At 47.2% G+C, this 15,414-nt stretch overlaps 2 pseudogenes; both read left to right on the forward strand.

Moving 5' to 3' along the window:
- Nucleotides 1–1,972: 1,972 nt before the first annotated feature.
- On the forward strand, nt 1,973–9,848 carry LOC142832974 (PRAME family member 25-like; annotated as a pseudogene).
- Nucleotides 9,849–12,027: 2,179 nt separating this feature from the next.
- On the forward strand, nt 12,028–15,058 carry LOC142832975 (PRAME family member 3-like; annotated as a pseudogene).
- The last annotated feature ends 356 nt before the right edge of the window (nt 15,059–15,414 follow it).

Consider the following 15,414-nt stretch of genomic DNA (forward strand, 5'->3'; position numbering starts at 1 on the left):
CCATAGCCGGAAGCCAGCTGTGGACCGAGCTAGTGAGAGTGGGTTCTGATCTCCTTCTCAGCAAGTGTGCAAAGTGAGGGGAATTGATGGGAAAGGAAAGAGAAAAGGTATTTTAGGGAAAGGGCTCACATTTACAGTTCCCAGGAGTGAGAGCTCTGTGCTGAGCCTGCATCAATTCCCCATGACGTTCAGGTGGCTTCTTCAGGTGAGGTCATCGTGTGTAGCCCATTACAGGCTTCACCTTTCCTCACTCTTCCTGCCTCAGCTCCACAGTGGTGGGATTGCAGGTGTGCACCACCACTCTCAGCTTTGTCTGTTTTGAACAATAGGGGATGAGTACGGAAGACGCACATCACATTGCAGTTGTGGGTCAGAGTCCAGAGTCCAGGCACTGTGGACAGGAAGGAGTCTGTGCTGAGGTGGAAGGAGTGAGTGAACCCTTGGGAATGATGTCAGATCTTGTGTGGAGTAATCCTTTCTGTGTCCTTCCTGCTGACTGGGTCTCCTCCTCATCGGTTCCTTCGCTTGACAGTGAAGAAAGGTTCTAAAGCTATTTACTGAGCCAATGTGGATACTTAGCATCTTCACTAGTTACAGTAACCCTGTGATAGACAAAGAAGGCAACCAAGACTGGATGTGGTCACACCACAACAGGCACTACCCAGGATGCACTGCTCTCATCCCAGCCTGACCCTCTTACCCTGAAACTGTCTGGCACATACAAGGCACCCTGCTGCTACTACCCACTGAATGGATTCGTCAAGTCAATTGGAAAACTCATTTTTTATTATGCTGTTTTTTCATGGAGACACCACAACTTAGTATATAAGAGAATTTACTTTCATCGTATCTAAAAACACGTTATTGTCATTCTCTATTTTTACACTGAGGTGACACCTTTTCCCTCTCGCCCTCCCAGAAGGAGAGGACACCTGTTGCAAATGGCGGGTACAGTGAGGTGAGAGCGAAAGGCAGCTGCGTGCACAGGAGAGGATGCTGAGCCTCCTGTTCATGTTTCCGGTACTCTCCATCTTCAGACAGCCTTCTCTAGTCAGGAACTGAGCGAGCCTTCCAAGTCCAGTCTTTTACATCGTATTGTTAATGAATATGTCATAATGGTATACCAGGGTTAAAATAAATAAACACAAAAGGAAAGGGACTTCTTGTTATCTCATCCAGGTTGCCCATCCTCTCCCCCTGACAGGCGGCATGCCAGGTCGGGGGATAAGTGTGGTAACAGCGCGCTGCCCCTCAAGGGGAATAGCAGGAGGTAGGTAGCTGACTGGTGGCAAACCCAAACCTTGAAGAGGGTGAGGAGGGGTTACGTGAATGGGTGGCCTGCATGGAGGTGGCTGTGGGAAATTGGTGTTGTTGGGAGGGAGATGGAGAGGGTAGCCTGGGATAGGGGGAGGAATGGTGGGTGGGAGGAAGGAAGCTGGGGGAGGAAGAACAAGAGGTGGAGGTGGGTTGGGGGAGTAGGCACGGGGCTGGTAGTGAAGGTGAGCAGGTGGGCCATAGGCTGGGTGCCGGGCACCGTAGGAGGAACCATTGGTCATCGTCGTGGATTGCAGGTTCTGGTAGCCCTCTCCAGGCATGTAAGAGCTGCTGCTGGATAGCCCAGTCACATAGCTGTAGGGCAGTGGGGGTGGAGGCCCCAATGATGGTGGTTGGTGCACAGGGGCCTGGTTGGCTGGAGGAGGAATCTGGACTTCGGGGAGGTCACTTGCTTCCACTGGGCCGCTTGCATCAGCTTCACTTGAGATCAGAGCAATGGGAGGCTTCCAGTCTGGAGGCAATGGTAGGGGAGTGGTCTCAAGTCTGGGAATTTTAGGTGGTGGTGCTCTGGCTTGGTTCTCTTCCTCGGGATAATCCACCATGGTGTGCTTAGCCTGTCTTGGAGGACTAGGCTGTGGGGGCGGTTCCTTGGGCTGCTGTGCTTGCTCCTGGTGCTGCTGCTGCTGCAGCTGGGTCAATGGCTGTGGGTCCTTCTGATGGGGCTGTGCTGCCTCGGAGCCTTGAAATGGGTGGTCCAGGTTTGCTGCTGGGACTGAAGAGCTTGAATTCTCTTTGTTTGCTTTCATTTATTGAAGTAGCCTGTTCTTCCCAAAATGGTCTCTGGAATACAACAATCCTCTGAAGATCTTTCTTCAGGCCAACATCAACCCCTCACCTCTGGGAAACCCAATACCAATGACTTTGTCAGAAATTGTTGAATGTAATTAACAACTAGAACCTTCCACCAATCAGCCACCTTCACCAATTAGCCACAGATTAGTCCCTCCTCTCTGGAATTCTCTTAACTCTGATTAAAAAAGGACCGCTGGGCGGTGGTGGCACATGCCTTTAATCCCAGCACTCGGGAGGCAGAGGCAGGCGGATCTCTGTGAGTTCGAGGCCAGCCTGGTCTACAAGAGCTAGTTCCAGGACAGGAACCAAAAGCTACGGAGAAACCCTGTCTCGAAATTCAAAAAAAAAAAAAGGACCTGTGACCCTCCTCGGGGTTCACTAACTGCCACCCCAACATTGGAATCAATAATAATAATTATTCTTATTATTGCATACATGGCTATTGGTCTTCTTTGGGGGTCTCACTCAGACCCTAACAGATACACCTCCCCAGAAAGAAGGTTTAGGCAGAGGAACAGCCAAGGAGTCAAGGACATGTGGTCTACAAGTCTACGTGAGCCCTTGTTCCACAAAATTTGAAAAAACTCATTTGAATGTATCAGTATGAGAGAGTGAGTCAGGATGATCTTGATTTCCAGCCTAGCCAGAACTACAGACCCAGTTCTAGGAGAGCTTGAAGAAAGTTGGAAACCCTTGTCTCAAAACAATATCAACCATAATGAAACCAACAAGATATCATAGATTGACATCTGAAATGAAGGTAAAACTTCATCTAGAATCGAACCCACTGGCTCCAATGTATTCATCTGAAGAGACAGAAATCAAAATGTTCTGTCCCTTCTTGGGTCTGAAGGTCCCTATATCAAACTGTAAGACACAAGGGAGGACAATTACTCACCAGTTCTGAGCACTGACAACAGGAGGTCTCCCTATCCCAGATAAGCCAGGCAGTTCCTCCAGGCTCGGGTCTCTGAGTGTCTGCAGTGGCCTCCTGAACTCTTTATATACCTTTCTGCTCACCTTCCCCACCCTATTGCAGTCCCACCTTCCAACCCAAGCTGCAGTTTGATTGGCTGGTTCAATCTCTAGCTTTTTAATCCTACACACTGTTGGCAATGATTTCATTGGTAGCAGGGGTAGCACCTTTAATCCCAGTGCTAAGGAGATCAGGAGTTCAAGGTCACTCGAGGCTCCTTGATCCGGCTGGTGGTGGCTCACACCTTTAATCTCAGCACCAAGCCAGTAGAAACAGAAAGTGATCCTGCTGGGCAGAGAGGAATACAATGTGGGGGAATCCATCATTCAGTATATTCGATCTGAGGATTGCCCTTTCAGTCTGAGAATTTCGGTCTGAGATGGAGGTAAGAACTAGATGCTTGGCTCTTTTCTTATCTGATCTTTCCACATTTACCCATTATCTGACTCTTGAATTTTCTTATTAAGACCAAATAGAATTCGCACTACAGGTTACTACGCTGGGTGAGGGAGATTTCTACCCTTTATCTTAAATACATTTTTCCCTGAATGCTTGCTCAGGAGTCTTCTGCCTGAAAACCCTTCATGATGACTGTTCAGACCCAACCACACTCACGCAGCTGGCAAGGCATGCTCTGCTGAGGAATGAGGCCTCAGCCATCTCTGTCTGGAACTGCTCACGGAGCTCTTCCCAGGCCTCTTCAAGGACAGATGCCCTAGGATTGTGAAGGCAATGGTGGAAACCTGGCCTTTCCCCTGCCTCCCTGTGGGCACACTGATGAAGACTCCCAATGAGGAAATCTTACAGACAGTGCTAGATGGCATAGATATGCAGTTGGCCAGAAGGCTTCATCCCAGGTGAGCAGTAACCAAGTCTGCTAGCCTGGAGCACATGGAGCACACTGGAGACTGCAGGGTTGGGAGAACAGCCTTGTAAGTGGGTCAGAGGCTGCTGGGATCATCATGCAGGGATTCAGGGGTCTTGAAAGCTATGGTTTGCTTATAGTAAAGACAGTTGAATATGGAATAGAGCTTAGAGTAGATTTAGCCAATGTGGAATGTGTCTCTCCCTGGCATCCCACAAACACTAACCATGGGACTCAGTGGATATGAAGTATCTTAATGGAAGGAAAGTAGTCAGGTCTGCATATGCAGCTCAGGGAAAATGTCCATAGCACACGTGAATTCCTACACTGGGCACTCGGTGCTCAAGAGACACACACCTTGCCAGGAGGGAAGAGCTGACATTAGAAATGTATAGTGAAAGTTGGCTCCGTGTTGGACTGTCATGTCTGCTTACACTTCACAGGTTTTATCTACAGGAAGGAGAAACATCAGGTGCTCGACCTGAGGCATGTGTGCCATGACTTCTGGAGAATACAAACCAGAACAGAGGAAGGGAACTGCTCAGCAGAGACTGTAGATGGGGAGCAAGTAGTAAAGGTCCTTCCCAGACAGGCACTGAGGAGGCTTCTGAAGGTCATAGCTAACCTCTGCCTCAGGCCCCATCTGGAGGAAGAACAAGCATGCTTCCTGTGGTGGGCCCAGCAGAGAAAAGGCTTCCTACAGCTTTGCTATATGAAGATGAAGATCTGTGCTCTGCCTGTATGCTCTATAAAAAAGACCTTGAATGTTTTCCAGCCATGGCACATTGAGGAGCTGGAACTGAACTGGAGGTGGGATTATTTCCACACAGCTCCCTGTTTTGGCCAGATGAGAAGTCTTCACAAACTCTTCCTCACACATCTACAAGAAAACCTTGGAAATTGGCAACAGGACAGCAGACACAGAAGAGAAATGCGTCAGCCAGTTCAATCTCAGTTCTCTACCTTCAACTGTCTGTAGCAGCTATCCATAAATTGGGTCTACTTTCTGAGAGACCACATGGAACAGTTACTCAGGTAACTAATAGGGTCAGCTAATAGAGGAAATCTTTCTCTTTAACTTGAAGGATTAGTGGGTGTATGGTGCCTGCCAGTCACTGGGAACAATTATGGAGATAGTTGCGTATGTGACTTGGCTCCTCTATGCATTTGTGGTTCTACACACATTAATAGAAATGGGTTAAGCAAGATGTGAGAGTTAGGCAGTGTTTAAATGAATACAATTTGTGTGTTCTTATTTTGGGGCATAAGCTAGCCAGGCAGCCGGGAGCCGGGAGGCAGGAAGGCAGCCCTCTGTTCCTCACTACAAATGGCACCCAGACATGGATAACTGAATACACAGAAAGCCCGAGAAAGCTTGGGAAAGAATAGAGTAAAGCATGTTTTCTTGGTAGCAGCAGTTTCTCAGGTATTCTCTGCTTGCTATAGGCAAACAAGCGCTCTCATCTAAGAGAGGCTTCCTGACTCAGCTTTAGCTGCAAAACCCTCCAGCTCTTTTTAGAGGTCCTGCCACGAAACACTTAAATGGTGTTGATGAAAAGCTGAACGCATGCTTTTCGGTTTTCTGCCATAGCAGGAAAAAAGCTACTCTGTTTTAAAATGCCAGCTTTCTGGGCCATTCTGCCACAGCAAACTCTGACTCTTTCAGGCAGGCAGTCCGACTGACTGTGGTGTGTGAGCAGAATGCTGCAGCTTGCTAGCTGGCAAGGACCTTGAAACACCATAGAGTTGTGGCAATAAAAATGGCTACAGCCAGTACCTCCGCCATGAGGTTGGAAAGCTAAGAAATGGCCTGGATCTAGCCGGCAAAGCCATGGTTTTAATCCTATCCAAATTGCTCAGTAATTTAAAGGCTCAAGTGGTCATAAAAAGAGAGAGAGATACAGTAAAGAGAGATTAAAAAACAAAGAAAACCTCTAAATGATTTACAGTGTGTTAAAAATATATGCAGGCTAAAGGTTAAAGTTCTTAAAATTAAACAAGAAAAAGGGGAGTAGTTGGGTGTGGTAGTACACATCTTTAATCCCAAAACTTGGGAGGCAGAGGTAGATTGACCTCTGTGACTTCAAGGTGTAGCAGGACACAACTTTGCTGTGTCCCAATGCCTGGGAGGCAGAGATAGACGAATCTCTGTGAGTTCAAAGACAGCCTGGTCTACAGAGTTATTCCAGGACAAAGATATACAGAGAGCCTGTCTCAAAAAATAAAAGTAAAAATAAACAAAATAGAGGTTAAAATAAAGCCACACAAAGATGGAAAATACACAGAGAATCTTGATACTGTATGCTATTATGCTCTTTTTGAATTGTTTGAATGCTGAGGAAGGAGCAACAGCTGCTAAAAGACTTTAGTTTATAAATGCTGCTGAACTAATCCAAGATAGATGTTTTGAAAATACCTTGACTTCAAAATTTGGATCTAAGGTTATGATGCTTTGGAAAAGTTCTTCTTGCCGGGTGGTGGTGGCACACGCCTTTAATCCCAGCACTCGGGAGGCAGAGGCAGGTGGATCTCTGTGAGTTCAAGGCCAGCCTGGTCTACAAGAGCTAGTTCCAGGACAGGAACCAAAAGCTACGGAGAAACCCTGTCTTGAAAAATCAAAAAAAAAAAAAGGTGGTGGCACCTGCCTTTAATTCCAGCACTCGGGGATTATCTTTCGTAATAGAGGACCCAGGTTATGTTCCCAGCACCCATTCCAGGTGGCCCACAGCCACAGATAAGACTATGGAATTGGTCACGTGGTTTTAATATCATGCCTTTAATCACATGCCTTTAATCTCAGCACTTGGAAGGCAGAGGCAGGTGGATATCCTTGAGTTTAAGCCAAACTGGTCGATAGAGCTAGTTTCGTGACTGATTCCGAAGCTACACAGAGAAACCTGTGTTGAAAAACAAAACAAAGCAAAACAACAACAACAAAATCCTAGGGGACTGATACCCTCGTTGGGCCTCTGAGGATACTACACACATATGCTATACACTTACAGAGACAAATGTAGATGATGTAAAATGAAAACAATCTAAAAGTATATGCTTGCCTCAAAGGTTTTTCACAAATTTAAATCAAAAGCTCACAGTTTAGCTGGTAGTGGATGTCTCTTATCCCAATCTGTAGAGACTGAAACAGGAGGATATCCATGAGTTTGATCCTAGTCTGGGTGACCTAGAAAGATTTTGAGTAGGACAGAGAGAACAAAACAAAATTTCAAAATTCAGAGTATTAAGGGAATTTGTAAGCCTCCTCACAATCCGGTTTGTGCCCTAACTGCCTTTCAGTATAGCCAGCCCACCTGGACCCTGTGCTTCTCAGTTCCACCTCCCACACCAGCAATTTCATGAGCATCCTTCTTCCTGTCTTATTTCTCATTTTTAAAAATAAGTGTAAGGCCGGGTGGTGGTGGCGCACACCTTTAATCCCAGCACTTGGGAGGCAGAGGCAGGCGGATCTCTGTGAGTTCGAGACCAGCCTGGTCTACAAGAGCTAGTTCCAGGACAGGCTCCAAAACCACAGAGAAACCCTGTCTCGAAAAACCAAAAAAAAAAAAGTGTAAGGGTTCTGCAAGGTAGCTTGGCAAGAAAATGCCTTTGCCTCCCAGCTTGAAGCCTTGAGTTTTATGCCAAGAGCCCACATGGTGTAAGCAGAAAACAGACTTCTACTGATTGTTCTCTGACCTCCATACACATACAAAGGCCCTGACTTAGTTCCTGTGATGACAGTAAAGGGTCTCTAAGCATTGACATGACAGGTCATTTTTTACCAAGATATTTCTCCAGCATCTGTTTCTTCTGGAAGTTATATTAAGACATGTGTCAGACCCCCACCCACATTCCAAGACATGGCAGGGGATAGTCTGCCTAGGAATCAGACATTTGACCTCTTGGATATGGGGGCTCTGCCCTTAGTTTCTTCCCACTGCTGTTCAAACAGGCCTTAACCTGAAGACACACTTAGTTCTGGACCATAATGCAGGACCAATCCTTCTCATATTTTCCTCTGGGAACTCTGATACAGAGGAAGGTAATGCATGAAGACATTCAAAATTGTTCTAAATGGAAATGACATGCCCTATGTGAGAGACACCCAGATAAGGTCTCAATGAAGGTAAGACCCAAACAAGGGAGGCCCAAAGATGTCATAGCAAGGGGAGTTTGAGTCAAGAAGAACTTGATTCAAAGGGTAGACCAGAGACTGCTGCTAGCACCAGCATGGAAAACTGAGAAGCTTTGCCCTTGTTGAACCATCTTGAGAGCCATCATGTGCTGGACTCGAGGCAGATATTGCAACGGCTGAAGGAAACCATCCCTGCTCCCATATGTACTAATTGTGTTCCAGGCTAGACTCAAAGACATGGTCTTGGGAGCACGTAAGCCATGGAGAACAGAGTGACTGACTTCCATGCTGGAAGACAGGTAGAGTTTCCATGCTGGCTCCTGAACTGGAAGCCAAGACCTTTGGCTGTTTTCCAAACAAGAGGTTGAAATTGGAAGTACTGATGTTATGGTAAAAGTAAAACAGCACAGTTCCCAGAGTGGTTGCAGTGGGCTGCCTCTTAGGGAGAGAGATGGAAGGGAACTAGAAATAAGATCTGCTTGGGGAAGTGAGAGAATGGGTGGTAAGTGGGGTGGGGCTTGACTCTTAAGGGGACAGGACAAACCATTACAACTGGTACATGAACTATGTGTAAGAACTTCAAGTCATGGCAGGTGGCTGGTTCTCACGGGCTGCAAGAGAGAATCAAGCAGTGGTGGGTCACTGGGATGAGAGTGAAGCAACCCTTCCAGGATGTGATAAACCAGGAACTTAAGGAAAGACCCCTGGATGGGCTGCTCTCCTGCCTCTCTCAGGAACAGATGTCTTGGAAGCTCTGGTGTACCTCTGCTCTAGGAAGACTGAGTCTGAGCTCTGTATTTTCACAACTACAGGAGAACCTTAGTAATATTGGGCCTGGAATACATGCAGTACCTGTGTGAGCATTCTACCTACAATTCTACCTCCCTTCTTAACTTTTACCCCTACCTCAGCTGCATGAGCCATCTGTGACAGATCTTTCTCTCCAACACAAGCCACGTTAGGCTGCCTTATGACAGGGGACACCATTGCAGGTGACTTCTGCCTTGGTCCTAGCCACATCAGGTCCTTACGTACCAGAATACAGGTGTGAGGACTAGAAATGTTAGGTAGGAGGGACAGAGATAAGAAATAAACACAGAAACATAGGAGTACCAGGAGGGCAATTCAGTCAATCCTGAGTGCTGAATTCTGACTTCTAAGTACTATATCCACCTGTCTTTAACTTTTCATACAATTTTATACTCCAGTACTACAGGAGGAAGAAGACAAAAGATTGCTCTATCATGGTACAAAGGATAACCAGAACAATTACTTGCTTCAATACTTTGAGACATCAAGCCATTAATTCTTGAGAAAAGCATTCTGTTGTTTAGGTAGTGAGTGAACCCACCCTAGATTAAGTATTCTGAAGGCAGCCACTTCCTAGTCCATACCTCCTAATTCAAAAAACGGAGCAGAAGTCTGCTTTAATTCTCTGACCTTTGGACAGGGTGGAGAAGATACAACTCTATGGGTCATTTAATGTCCCAAACACCAAGTAATCAAACCCTAGGTCAGGGTGTGTAGTCACAGTTGTCACAACTTTGAGCAACCTCAAACTTTCTGCTGTTCAAGCAGAGTAGAATAGGCTCGCATTTTTGGGCCATCACAGACTGGCATGTTTAACTCTCCAAAGCAGAAGCAACAAGGTTGTCATTCAGTTCACCTTGAAGTCACTCAATGTGGACTCACTCCAGAAGCTGCAGCTTGATGTCTACTTCCTCAAGGGTCACATGGACCAGCTGCTCTGATTCAGGAGGATGGACAGTTTTCTCTGCGGAAGAGAAGCCTTGTTCCTTAAGGCACCCACTCTCTGTAGCCACTGGTTGATTAGCAGTGCTGGACACATGAGAAAATGGGGGATGGTTTACTGTCTGCTCATGCTGAGTGAGAGATCATACAACAATGTGAAGAAGTAGAGCTCAAGGTCAGCTGGTGGAGTCTAGGAGGAATGCCATAGTCGGAAGCCAGCTGTGGACCGAGCTAGTGAGAGTGGGTTCTGATCTCCTTCTCAGCAAGTGTGCAAAGTGAGGGGAATTGATGGGAAAGGAAAGAGAAAAGGTATTTTAGGGAAAGGGCTCACATTTACAGTTCCCAGGAGTGAGAGCTCTGTGCTGAGCCTGCATCAATTCCCCATGACATTCAGGTGGCTTCTTCAGGTGAGGTCATCGTGTGTAGCCCATTACAGGCTTCACCTTTCCTCACTCTTCCTGCCTCGGCTCCACAGTGGTGGGATTGCAGGTGTGCACCACCACACTCAGCTTTGTCTGTTTTGAACAATAGGGGATGAGTACGGAGGACGCACATCACATTGCAGTTGTGGGTCAGAGTCCAGAGTCCAGGCACTGTGGACAGGAAGGAGTCTGTGCTGAGATGGACGGAGTGAGTGAACCCTTGGGAATGATGTCAGATCTTGTGTGGAGTAATCCTTTCTGTGTCCTTCCTGCTGACTGGGTCTCCTCCTCATCGGTTCCTTCGCTTGACAGTGAAGAAAGGTTCTAAAGCTATTTACTGAGCCAATGTGGATACTTAGCATCTTCACTAGTTAAAGTAACCCTGTGATAGACAAAGAAGGCAACCGAGACTGGATGTGGTCACACCACAACAGGCACTACCCAGGATGCACTGCTCTCATCCCAGCCTGACCCTCTTACCCTGAAACTGTCTGGCACATACAAGGCACCCTGCTGCTACTACCCACTGAATGGATTCGTCAAGTCAATTGGAAAACTCATTTTTTATTATGCTGTTTTTTCATGGAGACACCACAACTTAGTATATAAGAGAATTTACTTTCATCGTATCTAAAAACACGTTATTGTCATTCTCTATTTTTACACTGAGGTGACACCTTTTCCCTCTCGCCCTCCCAGAAGGAGAGGACACCTGTTGCAAATGGCGGGTACAGTGAGGTGAAAGCGAAAGGCAGCTGCGTGCACAGGAGAGGATGCTGAGCCTCCTGTTCATGTTTCCGATACTCTCCATCTTCAGACAGCCTTCTCAAAGTCAGGAACTGAGCAAGCCTTCCAAGTCCAGTCTTTTACATCATATTGTTAATGAATATGTCATAATGGTATACCAGGGTTAAAATAAATAAACACAAAAGGAAAGGGACTTCTTGTTATCTCATCCAGGTTGCCCATCCTCTCCCCCTGACAGGCGGCATGCCAGGTTGGGGGATAAGTGTGGTAACAGCGCGCTGCCCCTCAAGGGGAATAGCAGGAGGTAGGTAGCTGACTGGTGGCAAACCCAAACCTTGAAGAGGGTGAGGAGGGGTTACGTGAATGGGTGGCCTGCATGGAGGTGGCTGTGGGAAATTGGTGTTGTTGGGAGGGAGATGGAGAGGGTAGCCTGGGATAGGGGGAGGAATGGTGGGTGGGAGGAAGGAAGCTGGGGGAGGAAGAACAGGAGGTGGAGGTGGGTTGGGGGAGTAGGCACGGGGCTGGTAGTGAAGGTGAGCAGGTGGGCCATAGGCTGGGTGACGGGCACCGTAGGAGGAACCATTGGTCATCGTCATGGATTGCAGGTTCTGGTAGCCCTCTCCAGGCATGTAAGAGCTGCTGCTGGATATCCCAGTCACGTAGCTGTAGGGCAGTGGGGGTGGAGGCCCCAGTGATGGTCGTTGGTGCACAGGGGCCTGGTTGGCTGGAGGAGGAATCTGGACTTCGGGGAGGTCACTTGCTTTCACTGGGCCGCTTGCATCAGCTTCACTTGAGGTCAGAGCAATGGGAGGCTTCCAGTTTGGAGGCAATGGTAGGGGAGTGGTGGTCTCAAGTCTGGGAATTTTAGGTGGTGGTGCTGTGGCTTGGTTCTCTTCCTCGGGATAATCCACCATGGTGTGCTTAGCCTGTCTTGGAGGACTAGGCTGTGGGGGCGGTTCCTTGGGCTGCTGTGCTTGCTCCTGGTGCTGCTGCTGCTGCAGCTGGGTCAATGGCTGTGGGTCCTTCTGCTGGGGCTGTGCTGCCTCGGAGCCTTGAAATGGGTGGTCCAGGTTTGCTGCTGGGACTGAAGAGCTTGAATTCTCTTTGTTTGCTTTCATTTATTGAAGTAGCCTGTTCTTCCCAAAATGGTCTCTGGAATACAACAATCCTCTGAAGATCTTTCTTCAGGCCAACATCAACCCCTCACCTCTGGGAAACCCAATACCAATGACTTTGTCAGAAATTGTTGAATGTAATTAACAACTAGAACCTTCCACCAATCAGCCACCTTCACCAATTAGCCACAGATTAGTCCCTCCTCTCTGGAATTCTCTTAACTCTGATTAAAAGGACCGCTGGGCGGTGGTGGCACATGCCTTTAATCCCAGCACTCGGGAGGCAGAGGCAGGCGGATCTCTGTGAGTTCGAGGCCAGCCTGGTCTACAAGAGCTAGTTCCAGGACAGGAACCAAAAGCTACGGAGAAACCCTGTCTCGAAATTCAAAAAAAAAAAAAAGGACCTGTGACCCTCCTTGGGGTTCACTAACTGCCACCCCAACATTGGAATCAATAATAATAATAATTATTATTATTGCATGTATGGCTATTGGTCTTCTTTGGGGGCCTCACTCAGACCCTAACAGATACACCTCCCCAGAAAGAAGGTTTAGGCAGAGGAACAGCCAAGGAGTCAAGGACATGTGGTCTACAAGTCTACGTGAGCCCTTGTTCCACAAAATTTGAAAAAACTCATTTGAATGTATCAGTATGAGAGAGTGAGTCAGGATGATCTTGATTTCCAGCCTAGCCAGAACTACAGACCCAGTTCTAGGAGAGCTTGAAGAAAGTTGGAAGCCCTTGTCTCAAAACAATATCAACCATAATGAAACCAACAAGATATCATAGATTGACATCTGAAATGAAGGTAAAACTTCATCTAGAATTGAACCCACTGGCTCCAATGTATTCATCTGAAGAGACAGAAATCAAAATGTTCTGTCCCTTCTTGGGTCTGAAGGTCCCTATATCAAACTGTAAGACACAAGGGAGGACAATTACTCACCAGTTCTGAGCACTGACAACAGGAGGTCTCCCTATCCCAGATAAGCCAGGCAGTTCCTCCAGGCTCGGGTCTCTGAGTGTCTGCAGTGGCCTCCTGAACTCTTTATATACCTTTCTGCTCACCTTCCCCACCCTATTGCAGTCCCACCTTCCAACCCAAGCTGCAGTTTGATTGGCTGGTTCAATCTCTAGCTTTTTAATCCTACACACTGTTGGCAATGATTTCATTGATAGCAGGGGTAGCACCTTTAATCCCAGTGCTAAGGAGATCAGGAGTTCAAGGTCACTCGAGGCTCCTTGATCCGGCTGGTGGTGGCTCACACCTTTAATCTCAGCACCAAGCCAGTAGAAACAGAAAGTGATCCTGCTGGGCAGAGAGGAATACAATGTGGGGGAATCCATCATTCAGTATATTCGATCTGAGGATTGCCCTTTCAGTCTGAGAATTTCGGTCTGAGGTGGAGGTAAGAACTAGATGCTTGGCTCTTTTCTTATCTGATCTTTCCACATTTACCCATTATCTGACTCTTGAATTTTCTTATTAAGACCAAATAGAATTCGCACTACAGGTTACTACACTGGGTGAGGGAGATTTCTACCCTTTATCTTAAATACATTTTTCCCTGAATGCTTGCTCAGGAGTCTTCTGCCTGAAAACCCTTCATGATGACTGTTCAGACCCAACCACACTCACGCAGCTGGCAAGGCATGCTCTGCTGAGGAATGAGGCCTCAGCCATCTCTGTCTGGAACTGCTCACGGAGCTCTTCCCAGGCCTCTTCAAGGACAGATGCCCTAGGATTGTGAAGGCAATGGTGGAAACCTGGCCTTTCCCCTGCCTCCCTGTGGGCACACTGATGAAGACTCCCAACGAGGAAATCTTACAGACAGTGCTAGATGGCATAGACATGCAGTTGGCCAGAAGGCTTCATTTCAGGGAGCAGTAACCAAGTCTGCTAGCCTGGAGCACATGGAGCACACTGGAGACCGCAGGGTTGGAAGAACGGACTTGTAAGTGGGTCAGAGGCTGCTGGGATCATCATGCAGGGATGCAGGGGTCTTGAAAGCTATGGTTTGCTTATAGTAAAGACAGTTGAATATGGAATAGAGCTTAGAGTAGATTTAGCCAATGTGGAATGTCTCTCCCTGGTATCCCACAAACACTAATCATGGGACTCAGTGGATATGAAGTATCTTAATGGAAGGAAAGTAGTCAGGTCTGCATATGCAGCTCAGGGAAAATGTCCATAGCACACGTGAATTCCTACACTGGGCACTCGGTGCTCAAGAGACACACACCTTGCCAGGAGGGAAGAGCTGACATTAGAAATGTATAGTGAAAGTTGGCTCCGTGTTGGACTGTCATGTCTGCTTACACTTCACAGGTTTTATCTACAGGAAGGAGAAACATCAGGTGCTCGACCTGAGGCATGTGTGCCATGACTTCTGGAGAATACAAACCAGAACAGAGGAAGGGAACTGCTCAGCAGAGACTGTAGATGGGGAGCAAGTAGTAAAGGTCCTTCCCAGACAGGCACTGAGGAGGCTTCTGAAGGTCATAGCTGACCTCTGCCTCAGGCCCCATCTGGAGGAAGAACAAGCATGCTTCCTGCAGTGGGCCCAGCAGAGAAAAGGCTTCCTACAGCTTTGCTATATGAAGATGAAGATCTGTGCTCTGCCTGTATGCTCTATAAAAAAGACCTTGAATGTTTTCCAGCCATGGCACATTGAGGAGCTGGAACTGAACTGGAGGTGGGATTATTTCCACACAGCTCCCTGTTTTGGCCAGATGAGAAGTCTTCACAAACTCTCCCTCACACATCTACAAGAAAACCTTGGAAATTGGCAACAGGACAGCAGACACAGAAGAGAAATACGTCAGCCAGTTCAATCTCAGTTCTCTACCTTCAACTGTCTGTAGCATCTATCCATAAATTGGGTCTACTTTCTGAGAGACCACATGGAACAGTTACTCAGGTAACTAATAGGGTCAGCTAATAGAGGAAATCTTTCTCTTTAACTTGAAGGATTAGTGGGTGTATGGTACCTGCCAGTCACTGGGAACAATTATGGAGATAGTTGGGTATGTGACTTGGCTCCTCTATGCATTTGTGGTTCTACACACATTAATAGAAATGGGTTAAGCAAGATGTGAGAGTTAGGCAGTGTTTAAATGAATACAATTTGTGTGTTCTTATTTTGGGGCATAAGCTAGCCAGGCAGCCGGGAACTGGGAGGCAGGAAGGCAGCCCTCTGTTCCTCACTACAAATGGCACCCAGACATGGATAACTGAATCCACAGAAAGCCCGAGAAAGCTTGGGAAAGAATAGAGTAAA

The sequence above is a fragment of the Microtus pennsylvanicus genome, chromosome 12 (genome assembly GCF_037038515.1).
Source record: "Microtus pennsylvanicus isolate mMicPen1 chromosome 12, mMicPen1.hap1, whole genome shotgun sequence".
Taxonomy (NCBI): Eukaryota; Metazoa; Chordata; class Mammalia; order Rodentia; family Cricetidae; genus Microtus; species Microtus pennsylvanicus.